At 27.0% G+C, this 11,820-nt stretch overlaps 1 long non-coding RNA gene across 2 annotated transcripts in view; it reads left to right on the top strand.

Moving 5' to 3' along the window:
* Window positions 1–2,393: 2,393 nt before the first annotated feature.
* LOC129616955 (uncharacterized) overlaps window positions 2,394–11,820 on the top strand; it is a 60,271-nt gene continuing 50,844 nt past the window's right edge. Inside the window, exon 1 of one of the 2 annotated variants that reach the window (XR_008697658.1) lies at window positions 2,394–3,175. This is a non-coding gene — a long non-coding RNA (uncharacterized LOC129616955). The remainder of the gene's footprint in view (window positions 3,176–11,820) is intronic. The other variant, XR_008697659.1, reaches the window with a different exon arrangement.

Genomic DNA, 11,820 nt, shown 5'->3' with positions numbered 1-11,820 from the left:
TCATGGCATGACTTTATTTTTATTTTTATCGAAGTTTCAAAAAGTTAACAGTTTCGGATATACGAGTATAAAGCGCTAAAAATTGAAATTTTACCAATTTCGAGAGGTCAAAACTTAGAATGGAGGGTGAAAAGATATTTTCTTTTAGCAAAACAAACTATTTACCAGCTTCTAAAACCTGCTACAGCTTTAGACTTCTACAACTACAAAAAAACGGGACGAAAAACCGGATTAAAGCAGAAAATCTGCTGCAATTTGGGACATATGAAACAATTTTAAAATTTAAATAAGGTTGGGTTAAACCAATGGTTTGTATTGTAGCACTTTTCCCTTCAACAAGTGAAAATACTGCTTTCAAATACAGTCTATGTATACCTACCGCATTACTAAAATTATTTTCATTGAAATACAAAACTATTTATAGGATTGCATATATTTAGGATGAACGATTTATGCATTCTTTGAAATAAAGCAGCAATAACTTTAAAGAAGGGTAATGCTCGATATAATTATGTTTTTTAATTGCATGAAATTTACCGTTAGCTTTCAGCGTTTATTCAAATTTGAAAAAACTTGTGCTTGCGGAAATAAAGGATGCCAAATATTCAAATTTTACAAATTTCAAGAGCTTATAATTTGAGATGGGTCGGAGTTAGCAAAAAAAAATCCAGGAATTTCTTCTAACGAAATAATATATTTATGAATATCTAAGAGCTGCTAAAATTTCAGACTCCTGTAAAGTACGGTGTAGAAGAGAAACGGTATTAAAAATTTGGAAAAAACGGCTTTTAATAGTGGTAAATTTTAACGGTCATTTTGTTTTTTTAAAGTTCAAAAATGGTATGCTGCAATAGAGGAAGCCTGCCACTATTTTTCTGCTTTTAAATAATTTGAAAAATGCTTATGGTTTCACTGCAATAAATGGTTAAAATATACCATTTTTAGAGTATTAAGGGGGTAGAACCTTTAGAGGGGGAGAGATAGGTGAAAATTTTGTTCTACGGAAATAAATTTCTAGTAAAGATTATATAAAATTTTAGCTTTCTATCTTCAGAGATGTAGAAGGTTTGTAAACAGACACACGGACGGACGGACGAACGGACAGACGGACAGAGTGAAATGAGCACTTTTTTTCAAAAATTTTTTTGGAAAAGTGCTAAAAAAATGATCAACAAAACCCAAACCAATTGACTTAGCACCATTTTATTTTTGTATTTGTAAATTTTAACTGTGTACATATTGTAGATTTGTAGATTTGTACAACGAGAGCAACAGCGCACTGAGACCACGCATAAGGATCTATTGTGCGCTACCACCCGAGAACGGGGCATGCCCTACAACACACGCTCGTAATCCTCCTTCCTGATGAACTCAAGCAACTTGTGAGGACCAGAAAAATGTAACTCCGCCACTGTTAGAGCAAAGCCCACCAGCACCTCCCCCCTTCCTATGAACAAGAGCATCACACTTTCCCAGGAGGCACACATCTCAAATATGTATACATATTGTATTTATACATATATATTAAAAGTTAAGAGATCAAGCCTGTTATCTGTACAGTCTTATATGCAAATATCATATATAAAATCTGATGCACAGAAATACTACAGAATATTTTAATTATTGTATTTAATTTATTAATATTGTGCATTTATTGTATTTAATTTATTAATATTGTGCACGTATATTTTGAAAAAAAAAATTATGTATGTACAGCATCCGTGTGTACAGGATTTATCGTCATTTAATATTGTGCTTCTTATTTAGTTTTTTCAGTTTTGTTATTTATATCTCTTTTTTTAGACTAACACAAAATTTAGATATTATTACGTTTTACACACACACACACAAAAAAATATAAGCAATCATTAAAAATAGTAAAGCAGAACTATCGAAAAAAATAAAGAGTTTTAAAATCGAAAAACAAAAAATCTTTCACTTGTATGTAAAAACAAAAAATGCATGTGAAATGAATATCCCAAGTTAAAAAACACTTAATTAAAACAATTTTGTTCAAAAATTTTGAAATAAAGAACGGGAACCTAAGCTTATACTGGAAAAAATATTTTTTTGGACTTAACATAATGAGTTTATATTATAAAGCATTTCACTATTCTTTATTATACAATTTTTTAATTGGTACAAAATCATGAAGTTGAATTCGAAATATATTTAATGTTTGGTTTTTAAGTTTTAATTTAAAAAAAAAATTATTATGATTTTTTACAATGATTAGACTAATTTTAAAAACTAAAAAAAAAATGTTAAAAAATATATTAATAATATTCATAAACTCCTAAAATTAATACATAAAATAAAATAAAAATTAAGAAAATTAAAAATAAAAACTAAAAATTAAGAAAAAAATATTTTAAAACTAAAATTTCTCAATACATTTTTATTAGGAATTTAATTTTAATTGAAAACTAAATAATTTTTCTGAATATAATGGTTTTTTCTTAAATACTTATTTAATATAAAAAACTAAAAAAACTAATAAAGCAGAAATCGAATAAAATCATTGTTGAGATCTTTTTTATTTCGTTACAAAAAAAAAATTAAAATAACAGTATAATACATTCTTTATGCACTTGTATATAAACATACATTGCATGTCATTATTGGTTACGTTCTATACATACCTCCATAAGTTTAATATGGTCGAATATCATACCCTTTTGCGTAAAGAAATTTTTACCATATTTATTTCTTAATGTGAATTATTATTTTCAAATTAAAATTGTGAACATGAAAAATAATTAAAAAAAAAAATTAAAAACGCTCAACGAAAAAAAATTAAAATAAAAAAAATTAAGTTAAAATTTATGATTTGCACGTAAAATTTTAAATCAAATTAATATAATAAAATAATTGAAATAATTGATTAAAAAGAAAAATAGTATCAAATTATAAATGTTTTTAACAAATAAAATATATATAATAAATTTAAAATGAAATAACACATTTACAAAAAAAAAAACAAAAAATTATATTTAGAATTGTCAAAAGAGTTTAAATAAATTGCATTTACTAGCATAAAGAAAAAGTGACTTAATTCTAAATTTAAATAATCAAAAACGATTAAAACAAAAAAAAATTTGTTACACATACGTTCATACCATAGTGGTTTTAAGAGAACTTTTAAAAAAATTAGGAGAAAAAGGATTATATAAAGGTATTAAACATATTTAACAAAAAAGAATTTCTAATGTATTATGAATTTACAACTAAATAATATGGAAAATTTTTAAATATTAAATTGTAAATAATTTCTTTTTAATTTATACACATATTTAAATATATAATATATACATAAATATAATAAAAATCAGTTAATCAATCATTCTTTTAATTTTAATGTATGACATTTTCAACCTCATTCCGCTACCAATCAAAGAGTCGATGCAAAAAATGACTACATTACTTTACGTTAACTTACCTATTTTATCAAGCATGTGATTATAGCACTAAAACTTTCACAAATTGTTTATTTTTTTTCCAGTACGCTTGCTATTATAATCGGATTTATTCTAACAACAAGTTCGAGTAACTGTCATAAAAGTCCAAAACCTAATTGGGAATATTTTACAAAGAAAAAAAATTGATATAATTACCGACCGTATTGTGTAAACAATAGGTAGGTTATGTGATGGCAACAAATTTTGCATATCGAGTTTTCGGTGGGAACGTACTTCTCCATAGTAGGGAAGTGTAAATAAACGATTTTTAGCAACCTGTCGGTCTGTCCGTCTGTCGGTCTGTGTGTGCACGCGTGTATCTCAAGTTCGGCTGAACCGATTTTGATGAAATTTTATATGTAAGTTTGTTTCCACCATGGCACGGATCGATCTTTTGGTATATATCAGGCCTCGGGAACTGCACCTTTTAGCGGGCCTGTTTTACATTTTTTGAAGAAAATATTCAACCATAATCTAAAAATATTAATCATAATCAGGTATATTAAATCATAATCTGATAAGAAATTTCTTTGCAAGGCCAGTTTATCTGTGATCTTAAGATCACAGGCATCTTAGTGATGAAATGTTATGGTGATGAAATTCAATAATGATGAATTGCTATAATGTTGAAATGTGCAATGATGAACTGCTATAATGATGAAATGTTACAATGATGAAATGTCTCGTATGATGAGATGTCAGGGAATCATTTACAACACTTCTATAACCTTGAAGATAAAAAGCTGAAATTGAATGTGAACATAGATCTTTACTAGAAACTTATTTTCGTAGAATTTTTACCTATCTCCCCCCCCCCCCCCCTCTAGAATTTATACCCCCCTAAAACAATAAAAAATACCATTTTTAACCATTTGTTGCAGTGGAACCATAAGCATTTTTCAAATTTTGCAAACACAGAAAGACAGTGGCTTGCTTCTCCTATAGCGGCATACTATAGCTAAAATTTAAAGAAACAAAATAGCCGTTCAAATTTACCGTTACCTAAAATCCGTTTGCTCAAAATTTTTGACCGCAGGTTGTGAGAGCCTCAAACTTTAACAGCTTTTAGACACTAACAAATAGTTCATTTCGTTGGAAGAAAATTTTTTTCCATCTCCACCCCTTCTAAAGTTATCGCCTCTTGAAATTTGTAAAATTTGAGTTTTTGGCGCCTTATATTTCCGAAACCGCAAGCTTTTAGAAATTTCTACAAACGCAAAAAGCTAATGGTAAATTCCATGACATTAAGAAATATAATTATTTTTCTTAACTCACACAACTAACCCTTAAAATCGAGCATGTTCACCCCTCTTCAAATTAATTTTTGCTTTATTTCAAAGACTGCATAAATTTTTCATCCGGAATATATGCAATCTTAGAAATAGTTTCGTTTAGAAATGAAAATAATTTTAATAGTGCGGCAGGTATACATAAATGGTATTTAAAAGCAGTATTTTCAATTGTTGAAGGGAAAAGTGCTACAGTACAAACAATTTGTTTGACCCAACTTTATTAAGAATAACATAATGAAAATTATAATATATGTATATGAAAATATTCAAGTAACTACAAAAAGCAGTAAAATTACAATTTCTGACTTGAACCAGTATTCCTTTTAAAAAACTGAAAAATAGAAATTTTCCATAAAAAAAATTATAAAAAGAGTTCTTATGTGTGCGTATATTTATGAAAAATACAAACACAAATACAAATTTATTTGTTAGAAATAAACTTCACCACGTACTAAAAATAATAATTTTTTTTAATATTGTTTTTTTTTTATAATAAAAAAATTATTCAAAAATTTTAGAAAAATTTAAAAATTTTTTATGTGATTTAATTTTTAACCCTTTTTTCCAAAAGAAGACTATGCTTTTTTTTATTATTAAAAGTACTGACTGTGTTAATATGCATGCATTTTGTCATGCTGTAGACACTGACACATAGATATTCGTTTTTTGTGAACAAAACAAATTATTTACAAATCGAAAAGATTTCTTATTAAAAGTAGCGAATAAAATTAATAAAGTTAGTTTAAACTTTAAATGGTTTGTAAAGCAACAATTTTCCAAGTGAGAATACTACTTTTAAAAAAACTAGATGCGTTAAGATAATGCTCGAAGTCAAAGGTTGATTACATCATTTATTGTTAGCTTTAATTTATAGAAATTTGAAAAAGATTAAAGTTTCGGAAGTATATGCCAAAAATGCGAGGGGGTGAAGTTTGGAAGAAATTTTTTTAAAGTTTCAGACTTTTACAACTGTTTTATAGAAGAAAACCGATATCAAAAATTTTAAAAAGAACGGGCTTTAGGTAACGGTTAATTTTAGCACACTTGTTTTAATATGAGGGTAAATCCACTGAAGATGCGATTTTAAAACTTTGTTCAGAATTATACTCCAGTTTAAATAATAGCAATAACACTGCAGCTCTATTTATTGATATAAAAAAGGCTTTTGACATCATTAACCCTGAAATTCTTTTAGATAAATTAGAAGCTGCTGGTTGTAGAGAAAATATTTTAAGATTCTTGGGCTCTTAGCTGGAGGATAGAATACAAAGAGTGAAAGTAGATAAATTTCGCAGTGGTCGAGCTTATTTAAATATAGAGGTGCCTCAAGGCTCCGTTTTGGGACCGCTACTTTTTTTAATTTACATCAACTCACTATTTTTGCAGCCCTTCAGGGGGAAAATCACGGGATTCGCGGATGATTGTTCTATTTCTTATAGTGAAAAAACTACATTTTCCCTAAAGGAAAATATAGATTAGGATTTAAAGTTATTTAAAAGATGATTTTTCTTACATAAACTTATAATAAGTAGTAAAACTAAACTTATGATATTCCAACTGAGGCATTCTCGTAATGAGAATCTAAATTTTCAATTTCACGCTGCTGATTGCCAGAATTCCATATGCGAAAAATGTGATCTTACATCTATGTCATCAATTAACGATTGTTCGAGGAATTGCTTTGGTATTGAAATAGTAGATAATTATAAATATTTAGGAATAACTATATACAACAATTTGAACTGGAAAGCTCATATTAATAATATTCATAAATATTTGTTATTATGCATCCGTAAATTCTTTGTACTTAGGAACTTTTGTTCTAAAAGCTTATATAATTAAATTTCACTATGCGGTGGTCCAATCCAAACTGCAATATGGGATTTTAGGTTTGGGAGGAACATATTTTAACACAATAGAAACCATTGTAATTGCTCAAAAAAACGTTATGAAAATTATCTACCATAAAACTAAAACATATAGTAGTTGGTCATTATTCCAGGAATCGTTTGTACTCCCGCTTAGACATCTCTATGCTTATAAATATTTTAAAAATATTTTTAAATCAGGAACTTCATTACGTATACGTTGTTGCAATTATTATAATCTTAGAACAAAAAAACTTAATCTAGCTAGTATTCCATTTAAATCGAAAACTCATTATAAAAAATTCTTTGAAATTTGAGCGCCAATTTATTTTAATAATCTTCCTCTTCACATTAGAAATGAAACTGTTTCTCATAAATATTTAAAATTATGCAAAGCTTGGCTATTATCAATTAATTATTACGACTTTGAAAAACTTAATTAATTGTGGAATTTACTTGTTGTTGGTAATGGAAATTTTCCTAAAGTATTCTGCAAATAAATTCATTCCGTGAACGTTTCCTTTTCACTCTTTGTATTTCTTCTCTTATTCTTTTCAATTTTGAAAAGTTATATTGGGCTGAAAAAACTCAGAAGAGGGAAAGTCCTCGGGTCACTTCATTAATTTGAAATGACCTATGAGATAATTTAAATAAAGATTTAAAATTCTGATTTTTAATAATTTTAGATGCGCCTAACATAACACCTACAAATTGCTTGGGGGATGTCGCGGTGGTTTACAATAAAAAATTTATCAAATCAATTAGTATTCATGGCAGATCTGTTGTTGATATAAGACCCGACATTGATAAAGGGTTCTTACCTTCTGCACAGCACTTTTTCGAACAAAATCCTGCTGTCAGTTGGAAAACATATTATTAAATGCTGATAATCTTCAGTTGTCTTTCCTTAAACCTGTGGACATTCCTCCTCAAGCTTCCTCAAAAAAAAATTATAATGCAGTATCATTTCACTATAAAGAAGAATCCAGCTCTTCAGAGATAAATGATTATAATGTCTTGTCAGAAAACTATGATAGAATTAGTCCTGCAATGCTCAAAATTCCATATTTCGTTGTTAAAATGCATTGGAAAGAATTAGTGATAAAGAAAATATTACCCTTTTTAAAGAACGTATTGCTAAGAAGTACTTTAAATGCGACTATCAAACTTTGTGAAGAATAAAGAAATTTAGCAAATGATATTAAATTACTTATGTTGTTCTTTCTATCCAATGTGTAAATGCATGTTTAAAAAATAGTATCTGATTTGTTATGTAAGAATAGATATATAAAAATTGATATAAATATAAAAAAAAAATTTTTCTTAAATCCCACATTTACTTTTTACTATCTATATATAAATTGTATTAAGATACAGCTATGGAACACTAGTGAATTTCTCACTACTGCATAGTTTATATTTTTGTTTTGTATTTTATTTTAATTTTCATTCAGATTTTAATATTTTGTGTAACAATATAATATTGTGTAATTTTAAATTTTGTATTAATTAAGTTTTGAAATAATTATAAGTTAATAATAAATTGTTATATTATAGCGTACTTTTATTAGACCTAAAATATTATAATCTTGAATACACATTGTAAATTTGAAAAAAAAAAAATATTCAGTTATGCCTTGCCGCTGCAAAAAATGTCAGCCGCTTCTTTTTAGCGTTTGTAAAATTTTAAAAATGGTTTCTTTGCCATAGGTCTTTGAGAGGTTAAAATGTTTAGAGGAAGGAGGGAGATAGCTAAAACTTTGTCCACGGACAGAGGAAAATTATGAGCAATTATTTTCAAAATTTTTATAGAGTCCTAAAAAAGTGAAATAGATATAAGTAAAAGACTAAATAATCAATATCATTAATATCGAATTTGTCGAGATCATTTTTAAAATTATTAAAATATTAAAATTTAAATTTTTTTTGCATTTTGTTTTTGTGAATTTTTGTTGTTATTAATTTTTGGAAAATTAAATTGGAAAAAATATAAAATTTAATTGATAATTTATACATTAATCGTATTTATTGAGTGTATAATTGATTATCGGTCTACATTGGACAGAACTTATGGAATGTATAACTACCAAAGGAATCGCGACACTGCACTCTGTAGTTTAACCATTTTGTAGAAAGAGTTTTTCAGGATTTTTATTTTAGCAAATTCAACTTCAGTATTTATTTAAGAAATTTAAACACAATATAGACAAACAGTTATTTTAATTTTTAACTATTATGGTTTATTATTTTGATGAAAAAACTCTTGCCACATAGCGGTATAAATATTTTTTGTATGTAAAAAGAGGTGAATTTGGCTTTTTAAGTTTTGAATGCATTAATAAATGGCATGGTTGAATAGAAACTAAAAGACAATTCAAAATAAAAAATTGACCACACTCTTGTGGGCTTTAAGCGTACTGAGCTTTTCCTCTTGAAAATTACATATTAGTATTTTTTAAAAAAAAATTTTTTTTTGGAAAAATTTCTTTTCTTTTTTCACATTTTTTTTACTTTAAATATATTATTTTCTCGATATATATTATTTTCTTTTGCAATAATCAATCATTTGATTAACGAACTATGCATAATTATTAAAGTTTTTGTTTTAATATGATTTTGGCGAGCTTCATTTTATTTTCGCCTTTGTGATGACTTTTCCATTTATTTTAAATTCATCTATTATCTAATAATTTAACATCCTGCTGCAGAGAACAGCTTTATCGCTCTTTTCTAAATTTGATGCTAATGTATGTATGTGATGATGATTTTAGTTATGGCTTTGTTAAATCAATTAAAGAAAATAAGAATAACAAATACAGCAACAACAAAAAAGTTTGCGTCAAATTTGATAAAATATATACCAAAATAAGAATTACGAATAAAGACAACGAATTAAAACATGTATCGTTAGTCCTAAGTTCAGCAATAGTGTATATATTAACAACACTCTTACTTCTCATATGCGAGCCTCAATTTTAAAAGGCTAATTATTTGAAAAAGAATAAAAAAATTAATTTTGTATGGATTGAAAATTCAACTTTGTTTAATTTGTGGTTTTTTAATTTTATTCCATTATTATGATGTCCACTAATGCCTTTAACAGTATTTGAAAATAGCTTTGTTTTTCTTTTAAACTTTGTCTTCAGATCCTCGTTACTTGATTCATATTCTGACAACAACTTTTATTGTTTTTTCTGCATGTTGTAATGAAACCTACTCTGCGGGTGGAGTTGCAGTTTAATTCATAATATACCTATTATACTTTTGGTACTGTAAAATATAATCTTAATTATGTTAAAATGTGAAACTGGTTATTATTATTGGAAAAATTGAATATAAATTTTTAAGGTGTCTATCGCTTTCACTTCCATAATGTTCATGATTTTATTTACAATTTTAGGTATTTTAGTGTTACTTTTAACATTGATTAGTGAATATTGATAAATTGACAAACAAACTTACTTTTGAATTCTGGAATAATGTTTACTTTGTTTCTAATCCATGTATGGCATGTTACAATTTTTATTAGATTCTAAAGAGTCATATTATTAGCTCTATTTATATAAAGAGGAACCGCAACTCTAATAGAAAATTAAATAGGAAATTGTATTATTTATAGAAATCGTCGTAATTTATTTTGATGGGTTTTTATCTAATCATATCCTTAAGCAAATTTGCTTTCTTTAGTGTGATGTACTTAGTTTTATTTTTAATTTTACTATATTTCAAGGTGTCTTTTCGTATGAGTTAAATATTGCTATATTTCAATGTTTTCTCTTTTCTCCAAAATATCCAAAAAAGCTTTAAAATCTAGAATTTTTAGGCACCTCTCCAATATTGATTTTTTTGGTCCTTGTCAATATGGTGTTTCCAAGCGTAAGTGCACATAAGACGCTCTACTTAAATTTTTTATTGAAGTATACGATGGTGTAACTACAGCTGATTTCAATTCTGTTTTGTTTATTGATATTACTAGAGAATTTGACACAGTCTACTTGAATTTATTAGTGACCAGGCTTTACGATGTAGGCTTGCGCGGGTTTTTCTATTACTGTCGTAAGTCGTTTTTATCTAAAAGAATTAGTGTGTAAGGGTAGGTGAGTCTTTTATCAATTTAACTATTTTACTTTCAGATGCGCCGTTGGGTTCTATTCGGGGACCGTATTTTGCTTTCATGCAAATATCTAAATGGTATAAATCATCAATGCAATTGAGTCTGCTAAATGCCTCCCAATTTCTGAGGATGGGATTTCTGATTTCTTTTCAATTGAAATTATTAAAACTTTTAAACACTTGGATATTACAATTTGAGTTGAAAGGTTTATATAGATAATTTGAAAAAGCATTTATTCATTTAAAATTATATTATTCTCTCAGATGTTTGAGGAGTGTTTATTTCGCACTACTTAATTTAAAAAATCTAATATCACAAAAATACGTAATTTAAATAATCTGTGGGACAAATGGGTATTTTTCAAGTTTTCCTTTATTTGCAAATCTAAATATTCTCCCTCTAACACGTTTGTATTTTTACAAAACACTGAGCATTTTCTTTATCAGATAGGGTTATTCTAGTTTTGCAAATGTATCCAATTTTAATCTTATGGTTAATGATGGTTTCCTTGCTTCCGTACCTAGAAACCGATTAGCAACTTTTGATCTCCAGAACTTAGTAGAGTTAGGGTTTTGCTCTTTGACCTTAATTTAGACGAGATTGAAGAATTTGGGAATGTTATGTTATTACTCATTTATATGAATATCTTTTTTGGCTTCTTACCTTATTTTCCCACTTTTTTAAATTTATCATTTATTTTAAACCTTTCGAATTTTATTGTAGCACATTTTGTTATTCGAGATATATCAGAATATATAAGTTCGGCGTCTTAAATTTGGTGTTGGTAAGAAATATTATATATAAGAAGATTTTGAAAATAGCTATTTTGAAATATATTTATTATCAACAATTTTAATATAAAATTAAAATTATAGTTCTAATATTGCAGTTTCTCCACTCGTAAAAATTGCTACCGGTTCGTTATTTTATCTACTTGTTTCAGAAAAAAGTATATACTTGGTTCCCTTAAAATCAATAAAGTTGGGTCAAGTCAATGGGTGATTCAACGAGTGAAAATATTGCTTTTATAAACAACCTAGCGTTGCACTACATTATCAAAAAAAAAATAAAGTTGGGTTAAACAAATG

This window comes from Condylostylus longicornis, unplaced genomic scaffold, assembly GCF_029603195.1.
Source record: "Condylostylus longicornis isolate FDR11 unplaced genomic scaffold, ASM2960319v2 ptg000337l, whole genome shotgun sequence".
Lineage (NCBI taxonomy): Eukaryota > Metazoa > Arthropoda > Insecta > Diptera > Dolichopodidae > Condylostylus > Condylostylus longicornis.
This window is presented reverse-complemented; position numbering and strand designations above follow the sequence as displayed.